The sequence below is a fragment of the Phoenix dactylifera genome, chromosome 1 (genome assembly GCF_051530095.1).
Source record: "Phoenix dactylifera cultivar Ajwa chromosome 1, Ajwa_hap1_PhDact_Kaust_v1.1, whole genome shotgun sequence".
NCBI lineage: Eukaryota > Viridiplantae > Streptophyta > Magnoliopsida > Arecales > Arecaceae > Phoenix > Phoenix dactylifera.
This window is the reverse complement of record NC_143190.1, coordinates 35,248,433-35,263,848: the sequence shown is the minus strand read 5'-3', so window position 1 is coordinate 35,263,848 and position 15,416 is coordinate 35,248,433. Positions and strand designations below refer to the sequence as shown.

Below are 15,416 nucleotides of genomic sequence, written 5' to 3'. Positions count from 1 at the left end.
TTCCACTTTAGGAATACATCAAGGACTTTATTTTTATGCTACAGAGTGTACACCCAAACTCGCCTTGAGAAGTCATCAACAAAAGAGACAAACCAATGCTTACCTCCTAAAGATGCAACTTTGATAGGTCCCCATACATCTGTGTGAACATAATCAAGAGTCCCTTGAGTACGATGAACAGCAGTGCCAAACTTAACTCTAGTCTGCTTGCCCAGAATGCAATGTTCACAAAATCCAACTTTACAGGTCTTGATACCTTTTAACAGGCCTTGCTTCACCAATCCTTGCATAGCCTTCTAACCTGCATGCCCTAAGCGCATGTGCCACAATCTGGTATCGTCAGAAACAATCTTATCTATTCTTTCAATAACTGTTGCTGCTCCACCTATAATTATACTTCCCTGTAAGAAATACAAATTACTCTGACGAGTACCTTTCATTACTACAAGTGCACCCAAAACAACCTTTAGAGCTCCACCTTCCATAATAATCTTGAGGCCCTTGGATTCTAAAGCACCCAATGAGATGAGATTTTTCTTCAAATCTAGTACATACCGAACATCTGTCAACATTCTAACTATTCCATCATGCAACTTCAAACGGATTTTACCTATTCCTTTCGTTTTACAGGCATTATCATTACCCATAAAAACTGCTCCACCATCCAACTCCTCAAAGCTGGAAAACCAGTCCCTGTTGGGACACATATGATAAGTGCAACTCGAGTCCAAAATCCATTCATCTGAATGGCATACCAATGATGAACCAGTTAGTTCAAATTCAGAATCATCATTGTCACCACGTGCAACATTCACATTTGAATTCTTCTTGTCCTTATTATGCAAAAGTGGACAATCCTTTTTCCAATGCCCTTTATTTCGACAATATGCACACTCATCTTTTGCGGAAATTTTTCTATTAGATGATATTCCTCTCGTCTTGGAACAAGACTTACCCCGCTTACCAGATTTCCTATTATCTGACCTGCCCCTTAAAATCAAAGCTTCTGATGTTGAGCCTCCATAGGCATGTTTGTCCTTCTTCCGATACTCATTATTTATCAAGGCATTAGACACATCATTAAATTTAATTTCATCTTTCCCATATAGTAAAGTGGTAATCAAATGCTCATAAGTATCAGGTAACGAATTTAACAGTAGCAGTGCTTTATCCTCATCTTTAATTTCAACATCAAGATTCTGTAAATCAGCAAGAATTTTATTATAATTAAATGCTCAGACATCGAAATACCTTATTTATACTGGAAACGGAAAAGTTTCTTCTTCTGATAGAGACGATTTTCCATGCTCTTGGTCATGTGCTTATCTTCCAGTTTCTTCCACAACTCCTTAGCCAAAGTCTCTTTTATAACAAAATACTTCTGATCTTTAGCAAGACAAAGCCTAATAGTGCTACAAGTATAGTGCTACAAGCTTGACGATTGATCTTCTCCCAAATATTCTTTTCCATCTCTGCAAGTTTATCCTCAAGAGCAATATCCAACTTTTGTTGAGTCAAAACATCCAAAACTTCGCATTGCCACATGCCGAAGTTATTTGTTCCATCGAATTTCTCTACTTCAAATTTAGCATTTGAGACCATAGTCTTTACTGCTGATACCGATTTAGAAAACGATTCGTTTGACATCTTTTCCTCCAAATATCAAATCCACAAACAATCACCAATCACAAAAAAATAAAAAAACAACTCCAATGCCTAGGTTGAAACCCAAGCTCTGATACCAAATTGTTGTGCAAAAGCCTCGCGAAAACTCTTACACATGATATTGATGATTGCTTGATAATATAGATCAATAAAAAAAATGCAGTTAAGTAAAGAACAATCAACCACAAGAAAGAGAAACATATTTACGTGGTTCGGCGATAGCCTACTCCACGGGCAGCAAGGATCGATCACTTTTTTTTTTTTTTTTTTCATACTACAAAAGTAGAGACGTGGGTCCAATACGTGTAAAAAACAGATCCTAAAAAATAGGATCTCAAAAAACTGAAATCGTGTAAATCCAGCCAACGACCCAACACAATTTGTTTTCAATTGATCATGCAGAGTGATTAAAAATACATATAAATGGGAGTTCAGTTGCTCAAACATTTCTAAATCTTGCAGTGCAGATTATGAATAACTTGCTGAATGACTACTTTCAGCACAGCAACTTTGAGGTATAATAAGTACAAAGGCTCGCGCCCTGCTTTTCTTTTCCACAATGTTGCAGAAAAAATATAGAGATCTTCAGTAGAAACTGCACCATCCATTGTTCAAAGGCATCGGATGTGAAGAAGACAGAAGGAAATACTCCTCTGTTAGTTTCATTAAGCTTGAAACCTCAATTATCTAGGATTTCATTGGTAGTAATCTATACAAGATCACCTTCCCAACCTTTAGCATCTGCTCCATTTAGACATACAAGATGGGTAGAACTTTTTTCTGAAGAGAAGATGAAACATTGGTGAATGATACGCAGTATTAGAGATGGCTTGCTGTCCGAGACTCACCATACAACCCCACCTATTTCATTTATTATTCAACCGAATCTCACGTCTCCACCACATGAATTCCATCCCATCAAGAAATTCTGCAAGGGAACCACCTGAGTGTCTCAGTTGCGGCAGCTTCAGTGAATTCCAGCACAAATTTAGCAGCATCTATTAATGAAACAAGAAGCCCTCTTGATTGAAAGCTGAAACAAATGCAACAGCTCTTCAGTGGAGAGCTTGGAAGGCCTCCTATCCTCGAATCCTCCAGCTTTCAGTATCGCAACAATCTTCTCTTTGAATACACCCAATTCCGAAGCATGTCCTACTTTTTCTCCACCCTTACTTCCCACATGATCATCTTCATCATCATCGTTATCATCATCAGAATCAGAATTTTTGGTTCCATCTTCCTCTAGAACTTTGCAAGCTCTGCCTTCGGACTTGGACTTCTGAAAGAACTCCACAATCTTCTTCTTTTGCTTAAAGATGGCGCCAAGCTTTTTGTTCTTCTTACTGAAGCAAGTTCGGGTGAAAGGCCAACCACTCATCTAGATCGACAGAGGGGACATCAGACCTCGGTCGGATTCTAACAAAAGAGGAGTCAGCTTTCGGCAAGGAACAAAATCCTTCTTGCTAACATCCATGAGAAGCTCGAATGGGGCCACCAGCCTCACGTTCGCATGAAGGTGGTTGAGCTCCGAGTCACGAGGGCTGCCCAGAAGGCGCCGAGCAAACTCCTTCTGGAGCAACAGCCTACTCAACTCAAACAGAGGTTTTGCGATGAGGGGAGAAGATATCCTATGAGGAATGCTCGGCCAGACAAAGATTACCTTCTGGAAATCTCCTGAGTGCATCGCCTCTGATCACCTGAGAACACCAGCGAGAAAGCCGGTAGGTTAGACAGTTTCAATTCCTTCTTTGGGAAATTAGAACAAACGAGTTGTGGCCGTACAATACGTACGGTTAGCCGGTCCTGGAGGTTGAGATGGGAGGCGCGGGGCCGTCCAGGCATTCGACCACCCTATCATCAATCTCGACGGCCACCACCCGTCGCGCGGATTCGAGGAGCCTCACGGTGAGATTTCCGGTGCCGGGACCGATCTCAAGGACGGTGACGCGGGGGCTGGTGAGGATTTGCCGCCGCCGGGCCTTGTGGAGATGGAATGGACGGCCCCATGCGTTCCTTCCGCTGGCTTCTGCTTGTCACGTTCTTCGGCATCGTCGTCATCTCCTTGTTGCCTGAGCTTGGAGCAGTGTGCTTGGGTGCGGAAAAAGAGAATGAAGCTTTGTGCGAGCAACCGGGCCTTGGAGAAGCAGGATGCCGATTTTTTCTTTTTTTTCTTTTTTTTTTTTTAATGCTAAGACCACCGTTTCACACCACTCTAGCTTAAATTAATAAAAAAATCAAAAAAAATATCCCTAAAAATTCAAGGTACACGTGCCTAAAAATTTAGAAACATTTAGCAAAATGATCGGCCATAAAAAAGGTGATCCAATTTGTAACTCTATTCAACTTTCGATAAACATGCCTCGCCCAAAAAGAGAGACACTTTCTCGCCAAGCAATAGATGTTTTGAATCAGAGGATGCAACTTCGCATCCCTAGCTCAACTCTGAATCTAGCCAATCAATGGCGTTGAGTCACTTGTTGACAAGATGGTGTTGGCCCTCAAAGTGCGCTGCACATGGCTGAGGCCGGCCCCAGCGGCCCTCAGTTCCACTCCAGGCATTGAGTGTGTAAAGATTTGACACTCACTCGCAGCAAGCAGTTCATAATCTAGACCTCTGATGACAAAACCCACTGCTCTTCTGCCACCGTCCAACACACATCTGTCGAAATTTATTTTGAGAAAACTCGATGGCAGGAGCTCCTGGGTTATAAACATAGTCCGAAATGCTACAGAAGCAAAGATAGAGTCCTAGGTGCCCCGTGCTATCAAAGATTCTTTCAGAGGGCCGAGGTGGGTGATCTCCACAGCTTACATCTAAGCCCTATCTAGAACTATCCTCAATGAGTGGCTGCTCTTTCTAAAAATACAGATATTCCTACCTAGCCAAATATGGTATGCAACATAAGCCGCCAAAACACCCCCCGACATGAGATATGGCCTATCTAGTCTACTCCTCAAATGCTAGAGAAAGGAGTCCCAAGGGTCGCCGAATAAAGAACCTCCGGAGGAATGTTGTCAGTCTCCATACTCGCTCTGCTCTGTCACAGTAGAAGAGGACGTGATCAATAGACTCCTCCACCTTGCAGTAAGGGCAGGTCGATGGAATGCTCAACTCACGTCCACTTAGGACGGTGCTGATTGGTAGGTACTCTCAAACCACTTTTCAAAAAAATAAAGCAACCCTCAGGTAGGCTCCCTGCCTCCAGAGGACAACTTTGATCAATGCAAGTAATGCTCCCAAGTTGTGGAAACAAGAAAGTATTTGTTAGTGACTATGATCCCATCAGTCAGCAAATTTACTAATTATATTTCCATTTTAAATCATTAGTTGTATCATGATATCGAAGCATAGCAACTTCTTATTCACTTATAGGAGTTTCAACATGCGCAAGCAGTAGTGACCTGTTATTCAGGTTCACACATCAATTTCTTACCAAAAAAAGTTCCCATGAGTTGAATGCATCAACATTTGCAGTATAACATAGTAGAGTCCATCTTGAAATTATATTTTTTTGAACTAACAATGCATAGCTATTCAAATGTCATGATCTTAATCCTTACTGCCATAGTCATGAATGAATTTTCATAGGATACCTCTATCTTTCACATATTTAAGCAAATGATTTGTTACTTAGTAAACCATGACTCGAACAAAATAATATTACTATTTTTCTACTATATTGAGTATTTATAATTGTTAAGATATTATTGTTTTATTCTTACATATTTCTAGCCCATTATTTTCATGTAACAATAAGTAGCAATTTTAGAGGGGTCAACTATCTGGCAATGACATCATTATTTGAACTTTTGGCTTCAAAGGATTTGTAATCCCCTTCATTCGTAGCCTTCTAGTTTTGTTTAATAGCTAAAAGGTCTAGTTTAATTAGTCATCATTAATTGCCAGGGTCCACTTACTATTTCGCCATGTTTAGGAAAAATTAGATTGAACATATAGCTCTGTATTTGAATAACTTTATCGAATAGTTTAATCTTATTAAAACTGAATCAACAATCAAAAAGTGTTTTTCAGTTTTTCTACAATTTTAAATTCTATTAGTGGATTGTTTATTCAAGAGTAAAATATAAAGCTGAAAAATAAACTCTTTTCAAGTTTATTCATGTTCAAGACCGTTGTCCAGTGGCGGTTAATGTTTGCACGGCCGTTAACGGAGGTATCCCAAACAGTCATGACGGCCGTTAGTGGATACCTGAACATAGGGCCCATGGTTTCAGGGAATCAAAATCTCTCCCTGGAGGAGGGGCTCCGCCCGTGCACTTCTCAAACTTCCAGATTTCCCAAGATTCATTTCTCTCAGAAATCCGATTCTTCGGATTCTTCATATTTTCTCACATTCTGAGCACTCTCGGTTTCGGTCGTTGTCGAATGTTCGATCGACATCAGATCACAAAATCTCTCTCCTTTCCCTTCACTCCTGCTGATTTGATTCCCGTCATGCTGTCTCTCTCCGTTCGATTTTTTATTGATTGCTCCCCTTTCAATCGTTTCTTGGATTTAGGTTTTGATGGTTTAAAGGCTTTTTCTTGGGATTTTTGGAGTGACATTGCATGGCGGAAAGCTCAGAGAGAGAGAGAGAGAGTAGGAACTTGGTGAAGATGGATTCTACGGAATCTCGATGGGTCTTCCAGAATGAGGACGAGGAGGGCTTGGAGGAAGAAGGGGAGGAATCGTCGCGCCAAGCGAGTTTCGAGTCAGAAGAAGAAGACAATATGAAGTAGGGGCTGTTACGGGCCGGTCCCCGGATCGATTCCTTGGATGTAGAGGCCCTTGAGGTCCCCGGAGCCCACAGAAACGACTACGAGGCATGATTAGGCCTTCCACACTTTGTTAACTGGATCTTAATTTTCTCCAAAAGTTGTATCTTGATTTACCTATGTGCTGTCTAGCTTAATTTCATAGTTGAATGGACACGGAAGCGTTAAAGATTGAATCTTGATTGGCAATTTCAAACATAGAATTGGATTTCTACCCCATTCTTTGGTCTAATTATGCCCTGCTTCACAGCCATGTTGGTATCACTGTTAGAAATTGGCCAGTATTGCTAGTTTATATTCTTTTGTGCCCTTCAGACTTTTCAAATTTTTGAATGGTTAATTAATGATTGCCTGAGTTCATGAACTGCCACTTCTGTAAAATTGAAGTCCCGAAAAGTCTGTAAGTACGCTAATAGATTCTTTCTGAAATTTTTCTACCCAATTGCAGGAGTTTCATTTGGGCAGGAATGTTGTACTTGCTCTTCAGAGCACTTGGAGTGGTATTTGGGGATGACTTTTGATGTTATGTTCAACAAATATGCTACTAGTGTGAAAGAAGATATTCTTGGAGCACTCTTTCTTGTTATATATACTTTGATTTTGATACTGCTGGTGAAGTGTATCTTATTGCTCTCTGGGGTAATGATGATGAAGGTATGCAAGAGGTTGTTAATATTTACATGCTTTTGGTCCTCATTGTATTTAGGTATTGCACTGACAGAGTTTAACTTAGTGTTGTTTCATTTCTCCAACCTTTTTTTTTTGGGGGGGGGGGGGGGGGGGGGGGCGCGGGGGCATGTTTGCTCTGTATTCATTGATATGCAGGAAAACAAGGCAAGTCTTCTTCCAAACTAATTGCCTTCTGATGCTCCCATATCAAGTTTCCGTCTCAAGGTGCCATCACCAAAGCTTGAGAGGTCTCTAAAAATTAAGGAGCATCTTGAGACTTCATTAACATTGAAGAAGTTATTTCTAATGTTGGCGCTGTTTGGCACCTCCATGGTCATAGCAGATGGAGTTGTCACCCTTGTACGTTGTACTCTCATTAGAATCGACAAAAATGCTTCTCAACATACTATTGCTGAATATAATAACCTCTATCAGTTTCTCAGCAAAAGGAATGTATAGAATGTTCATTCTTTGTTTATCCCCTTGTCATTATTTATACCTTTTTGTTTGTTCCTTTTTGAAAATTACTGTCATGTCAGCTGTGAGTGGACTGAAGGTTGGAATAGCTAGTGTTCAACAAGGTAAACCTCTAATTTTAGTTGCTAATAGTAGAAAATATTGGAATTTTGTTTCAGCATCCTATCCTTAACCAGCTTGGGAAAAATGAGCATGCACTGGTAATCTTACTATTGTTCTGTTATTTTAGATAATATCTGCATATTATATTACAGTTTTCTATTATAAATTCAAGTACGGATGCATATATTACTGCTGCATGCTTGCAAGAAATGTCATGCTATTTGTTAAATATGATAGTTTTTGATGGTCAATCTAGCAAGTAGTTGTAACATTTTCATGCATATATTGGAATGGCCTTGAAGCATGCCTGTGCCTTATATATCTCACTTTCTTTTCCCATTTGGCTGACAATTGGTATATACATATGCTCACAATAAGGTGATTGTAAGATGTAGGTAAGTCAATTCAATATAATCCTGATAAATCGAAAACCTTCCTAATATTGCCTATTTAAAAAATTATGTTTTTTTTTTGACAGGATTCTGAAACAAGAAAAATATTTAATTCCCCAATCCAAAGGATTTCTAACCAACCAACTACTTATTATTAGGTGTTTCAGATTTGCTAAGATCTTCATAACATTTTAGTAATTTTCAGTTCTTACATAAGCTAGAATACATAACTAACACAAACTACAATATATATCAGCTGCTTCCGCTTCCAGGAGCTTGTTTCAAGATCATCGTGAATTCATGATGAATTGCAAATCTATGATCTGATGGTGGAGGCCAATATAACTCCTTATTCTGATCAAATGTTAGATATTGGATCTGCAATGTAGTTGCACTCTTTCATTGTTTGGATGAAATAAAATTGGTGACGTATTATATTGAAGATGAATTAATTGCAATGAGTGATTCATCCACCGTCTTTGATTCTTCTACTAGTTTTTCTTTAGCTGATAGATCTTAAATTATAGGATCCTCAAGTTTTGTGTTTTTGTTAGTAAGTTTGTTGAATCATTGGTAATACATGATCAACGATTGGGTATTCAGCTGTCCAGTTAATTCTGATTGGATTTGTCATTAGCCAGCTCCGTAAGAAATGGGTCTTCAAATTTCACTTCTGTCTCCTTCGTGTCATCTTTTTGCCCAAACACTAGCCTCCTGTTGAATAGCCAATGTGGGACATGGAAGATCCCTTGAAGATGTGGGGCTTGCAGTAGCTCTTTTGTCGAAGACATGAGCTGATTTATCCAAGCATCCTTGAATTGTGGCCTGCCAGGTATTCCACGGTTAACCAGACTATTGGCCATGGATGTGATGCAACTTATCCATAGAGAGAGGATTGGCTTCAATCAGCTTTTCATGTCTCCTATGTCAATAACCACAGTCTTTCTCCGATTTTTATTGTTTAGATTATAAATCTTATGACATCCTTCCTCCTTTGTCGTGTCATGAGAAGCTGGTGCATTGAATGCTTTGCTGATCTTAACATTATCCTGGACTTATTTTTTGGCGGTGGCAGACTGTATTTCTACTCCTAATAATAAGATTGTTTTCAATCTGTCGGAGGTTATGGTTATAAATAAATTAAAAGTAGGATGGCAATCCGTGACACGAACCAACCCATGATAAGCAGGTTTTGGTCTGATGTGAACGGTTTCGGTCATAAACAGGCTGACACGACTGAACCTATTGATTAAATGGGTTGGATTTAGGTTCAAAGTTCTGACCCATTTAACCTGTTGATATCTGTAATAATTGGTTTAAGTCAGGTTGATCCATTTATAACCTGTTTATGACTCTTCTGCCTATGTCAAATCGGATACACAGGTTCCTGGAGATTTGATCTGACTTGACATGTTTCTTAAGCAACCAAAAATTTAAGCCAAGGGTTGGGTAATCTGTTTATTAAATGAGTTGGATTTAGGTTTTAATTTTTGTCCTGCATAATAAACAGGCTAGGTTCAGATTAGCAGTTTTTCTCTAAAATCCGCACCTCAGACCAGCCCCTGAACACGAACCTACCTGACCAATTTCCACTTCTAATTAGCGAATTTTTTTCCAGAAGTCCTACAAGTTGAAAGAGGGTTTCCTCTAGGATGTTGATTCCCATTTGTGTGATCAGCTTGTGAGTTGGTCCTTCTAGTGGGAGTTTGAAATTAAGAGAATGTGGAGGTCAGTGTTATAATCTGACTGCAGATGTTATGTTGGAGAGATGGGGATCAGACTCTTCACAAGTGAACATTTCTTAGTATGTTCACTGTCTTGACTTCAACCTAATTAGAAAGGGAATGTATTTGGGATGTAATCATGACCTTGAAGTTCGCATCAATATTCTGACCTGACGTTTTCTGATATTGTTCACAACTTCACATTAATTGCACGTGGCGAAAATCCAAGGGCTGTGCTCACAATCATGACGCAGTTGGAAACATTAACTTTAAAAGAAATTATCACTTTTGCTTGTTCATTCAAACATAAAGAAAGAAGTGTGAATACATTTATAGATTTGTTTAGATGAATTCATGCTACCATATTTGAATTTCTACATCATATAAATGTACATTATATCTTTCACATATCGATTTCATGAATAATATGTTTCATTTGAAGGAAAAGATCTGTCCTTTTCAAGACATACTTACACAGTTACACTCTTATTTTTCACACTGATTTTCCTAGGGTAGTGAGCCTGTCCAGCAGTATTTTCTGTGCTTGATCATTATGCTATAGACCTTCGATATTTGTAATGGAAACTACATTCGTAAGATTGAAATAATGCTTCTTTATTTTATCTATGCATCTGCTCTTTCATGATATACTGCTGCAGTTATTCATTTTAATTTTCCTATTATTGTTGCAGATTAAGTGGTGATGATTTCGGTTGCATTTCTTATAGTCTTGTTCAGTGTACAGAGGTTTGGGATGAGTAAAGTGGGGGGGCCCTGCTTTGTTCATATGGTTTTGCTCTCCTGGGAGCATTGGGATCTACAACCTCCTTAAATATGGGACAAAAGTTTTGAGGGCATTCTATCATGTTTACATCTATCATTTTTTATAGAGAAATCCAACTTAGGCTTGGATGTCTCTTGGGGGTTGTCTTCTGTGTGCCACCGGTATGGATGGTATTGAGTGTCACCTTGGTCTTTTTGGTATCATTCTATTAAGTACTATCTCAACTATCTGAAGAGTGTGGGTGGTGGCATGCTATCTTTTTTTCCTATGATTTGACCTTATCTGGATAAGTGCTGTGCTGCCTTTATCACGCTTCAGGTCAACTGGCTCAGGAATTCTGTATATATTTTTCTTGTAGGACAGTTATTTCGTTCCTTGAAACACAAGTATTCACTCAAATACTGCTAAGAGCAAATAAATCTGTGTATGACATATTAAATAATCGCTTAGGTTATCATTATTATAGTGAGGACCACTTTTTTCTGGAACCTAATAGAAAATGTCATTTCTCTGAAGATCCATGATATGCATGTCAAATTCAGAAGATATAAGATTGCTGTTGGCATCTGTTTGCTCCACATTCTTACTCTCTGCTGATTATAGTTTGCTATTGCAGGATTTTATATAATTGGATATGTAAGTGGGAGGTGTAAGAGATCGAGAGGTTTATAGGGACTAAATTTGGGACTTAAAGGGTTTTGGATTGGTAGACAGAACAGGAAAGGTTTCTTCTCTAAAATTACTGGAGGTACTGGCTTGATTACTGTATTAACAAAACACCAAAAAGAGTCATCAAGATCACAGGACAGCAGCCAATATATGCTACAAATGCCGACTTGATTCTAAATAAAATAATAAAATCTGTCAATTCTTATATGATTCCATCACAACTTTTATGTATGAGTTACATTATTGTTCTCAAACTGGCTTCATATAATATAACTCGAACACTTATCATCCTGAGAGCAACTTTAAATCAGAACTGTAGGACTTTGATCAGATCTGAAGTTTGATGAGCCGTAGTTTTACATCTCTTCAAGAAATTGTATCAATGTAGGATATGGAAACTGTATATCATTGTTGCCATAACATAGATTCGCTAAAACAAAAATAAGTTTGTTCTCACCATTGGTTGGTGAGACCCTGAAAACTTTTTATGGCTCCTTCATCATGATGATCTGGAGGCAGAAAGAAGGATGAAATATGAAGAGATAAAAGAAAATGAACAAAGAACAAATTATTCTTGTAGATCTTGTAACCTTAGTTGACTCCGATACCATTTTGTAACTCTACATCTCTATGATAGTACAACTGAGGGCCCAAACCAGATCTTCTTACAAGGAACACAAATAACTTGCAGGGAAATGCATATGGGAACTAGAACCTATATGCTAACTTTTGGCAGAAGGGCTGATGGGATTGTAATTTTCTGAACTATGATATTCTTAATGTGATCTAACAAAAATAAAAGGTAATAGTTAAGAAGTATGTGGATCGACAATTGTTGAAAAATTTAGACAACTCGGTTGAGATGTCAACTGGATAGTTATATTCGTTTTAGAACATTCTCAATACCATGAGAGTAAGGAGAAACAACTTTCAAAATTGTATAAACTAATGCGTAAATCAAAGCAAAATCTGAAATGCGTATAACATATGTATGTACAAACTCTAAAAACCAAAATAGATCTCAATAATTATGGTCTTTTAAATACTTGTAAAATAATATTACAACAAGACTAGATATCCTTCATATAATACTTTTTCGGAAAAGGACAACAAATTTGATCAAAGTAATGGAAGCAGATGGCTTTGGTGAAAAATAAAATAAAATTAACTTTAGATGTCCCTTGAATTCCCTACTCAAATAATTAATATTACATAAATATGAAAATTATGCGCAAGAGGAAACTGAAATATCTTAACTGCCGGTAAGTCCCTACGCTTCAGCAGCATTCTTCCATATCTCCTCCATTGCAGGTTAATTAATTTTGTGTAGTAATTATGATGAAGTATGACCGTCATTTACATTGTTGGTCACATTTCAGGGTCTGAGGCAATGTCTGCAGATCTTTGCTACTTCTCTTCTAGGTCAGTTCAGGTAAGGCATAGCTTAAGTTTACTTATTCATATCTTCTTCTGTGTGTACCTTCCATAGTTGATTGATTTAGCTATTTATTGCAGCTCACCTTTATGTTTCTGGTTCTGCCTTGCCTTCTGCTGGGAGACCTTGGTTCTGCATTCCTTATGGAAAACTCAATTGAGAATCAGCGGGTCTTCTTTTCATCTATTCCGAGTAAGCTAGATTGGTCCATTTCTTTTCTTGTTCTCAAGTGGCTCTGACTTTTATTTACAAATATGATCTGTTGTGTAATTTGTGGTGCCATTTATAAATGAGTTGTATTATAATTGACTTATCTGGAAAGAACACTTTTTGAGGGTCTAAACCCTCCGATGAGTTTTCCTTTTGTTTTGTTGTTTAATAGATACTAGGGAGAAAATACATGGTCTGTAATTGCAGGCAGAGCTTTCTGGCCAGTCTTCTTCCTAGCCAGTCTTCTTCCTAGCCAATATAGCTGCGCTGATTGCAAGCCGGGCAATGACAACAGCAACATTTTCATGCATAAAGCAATCAACAACTCGTGGTTGTTTTCCATTCCTAAAAATTATTCACTTGTCTCAGTAGTTCATGGGCCAGATATGTATTCCAGTGAAAAAACAGGTTTTTGCCGGTTTCCTCCCTGGCATTTGTCACCACCTTTGAAAGCATAAATGAGATTGGCAATGCATATGGTATTTCAAATCGGACTGAACTCTTATCCTTAAGCATACGCAATCTACTCTTATTGTCTTTTATGCATTAATCTTCCTTACTATTTCTCTAATGTTGGATCTATCCTGCAGGCATTGCTTTGCTTGGAAAGATGATGATGACTACAATCTTAGCAACTATCCTTATGCTTCTTATATGGCAGTTTAACATCATAGTCGTGTCATGCTTTCTCACCTTCTTTCAAGGGCTGGAATTACTTCTCTTCTGTTTTGGGCAGTGTAGGAGATGGAAGCTGTGTCTTGTTGGTCTTTGCAGCAGTACTGTTTATGATCATGTATATGGAATTATGGCAGCAAGTTGAAGTATGAAAGTGAAGTAAAACAGAAGCTTTTGATGGATTTGATGATGGTGTTGGTCGCAACCTTGGTTCCATTAGAGCCGCTGGACTTGTATTGGTCTACAGTGAACTGGTGAAAGGAATCCCGGCAATCTTTGGCCACTTTCTGACCACCTTGCCAACCATTCCTTCAACGATCATTTTTGTCTGCATAAAGTATGCACCAGTTCCTTTGGTGCCTCAGGATGAAAGGTCTCTTTCAGCGGGTCTTGCCCGAAAAGCTGTCACATGTTTTGTTGCATTGCTAGGTAGGCTGAACTCTTTATCTTTAGAAATGGCCATCTAGGTAGCAACATTTTTAAAGCATAAGTAAGAGCTATAACCTTATTTTTTTTCTAAAAATTGTTGGAACACCATATTTTTTCAAATTTCGATTTATGCTATTTCATGGTATATTTGTCAATTAATATTTGTAACTGTTACATGATCTCGTTACTGTACAAAGTAGCAGTGAGGTTCCTTTTAACATATTGCCTAGTTCAACTATATATTAGTGAAGTGCCAGGCTCTAAATCCTACAGTTTATAGTTAAAAACTAGCATGTAACCTGCACAATGCATGGGTACAAATTTTTTTTATTTTTTAAAAATTATTCTTGAAATGTAATATAGCAGTGTAATAAATTATATTTAAAATATTATCTAGGTTTGTTAAAACACATCAGGGTACCATTTCGACATTGTAATAACTGTTATTTGAAGCCATTAAGTAAATTATATATATACGGGCTAGAGTATAGATTATACTAAATTTCAATATCATAGATTATACAAGCACGCAATGTCCATCACTTCTCTATGAACTTATTCTAGAATTGTTGCTTGATGTAGGTATGGCTATAAGGAGGTACGCAAAGAACATCACCAGATATTTGAACAGCTCTTAGTTGAGAATCTTGAGAAATTTGTCTGTTGAGAAGCTAAGGAACGCTCCTTTGAAAGCAATAAGGGTGACAAAGACACTAGATATGCTTTCTGCACCTCATTCTATTTGCAAGCTCTCGGCACCTACAGTTGATAGAATAGTTTAAGACAATGACAAATTACTCGAAGCACATCAAATAAAGCAAATCAACCTAAACATTGCTTAGGTAACAAAATATTATTTCATAGTGATCATTAATTGAACAATTAGACATACGACAGAGGATCATATTTGTTGACCGAAAAAGTTTATTAATTATTTACAATCTCTATTTTATTTTCCTTAAGCAACATGAGGGTTGATATTGCCACTCATTTCATTGGGCATGAAATGGGTACAAGGAAAAGATACAGGCCTAAGGCCCCCCATGAACATATGAACTGAGTTGTTGCAACAGTAAACAGCCTTCAGCCGTCAAAAGAAGCAAAAATATGAGCCAGATTTTACAATCAAATTACAAACAGGTTTATTGCCGATTTTAGAATCACACTTACGGCCCGATCTATCTTAGATTTTTTTGTAGAGGAAAGATCTATCGCAAGTTCACAATCAGATTATACAATCTCATTTTATAATTATCTTTACCACCAAGTAAGTAAGTAGATCAGACATCTTAAATTTAAATGGAGGTTGAGGGATAGAGTTTTTAAGACGGCTGTTTTTAGGGAAGGATGGCCGGTGACAAGGGTGACGGTGGTTGCCGACAGTGGGGCACAGGATCGCGAAGGATGGG

The 15,416-nt window shown here is 38.1% G+C and overlaps 2 pseudogenes across 2 annotated transcripts; one reads left to right on the top strand and one right to left on the bottom strand.

Annotated features, from left to right (window-relative positions):
• Positions 1-2,452: 2,452 nt before the first annotated feature.
• Positions 2,453-3,698, bottom strand: LOC103707221 (ribosomal RNA small subunit methyltransferase, mitochondrial pseudogene; annotated as a pseudogene). Its single transcript, XR_015986108.2, has 2 exons — positions 3,457-3,698; positions 2,453-3,362 (listed from the first exon to the last, which is right to left on the bottom strand). The product of XR_015986108.2 is annotated as a ribosomal RNA small subunit methyltransferase, mitochondrial pseudogene (transcript).
• Positions 3,699-5,920: 2,222 nt separating this feature from the next.
• LOC103707192 (putative potassium transporter 14) lies at positions 5,921-15,416 on the top strand (annotated as a pseudogene). The gene is made up of 7 exons (XR_016412718.1): positions 5,921-6,489; positions 6,890-7,095; positions 7,267-12,690; positions 12,774-12,885; positions 13,111-13,311; positions 13,494-14,007; positions 14,590-15,416. The product of XR_016412718.1 is annotated as a putative potassium transporter 14 (transcript).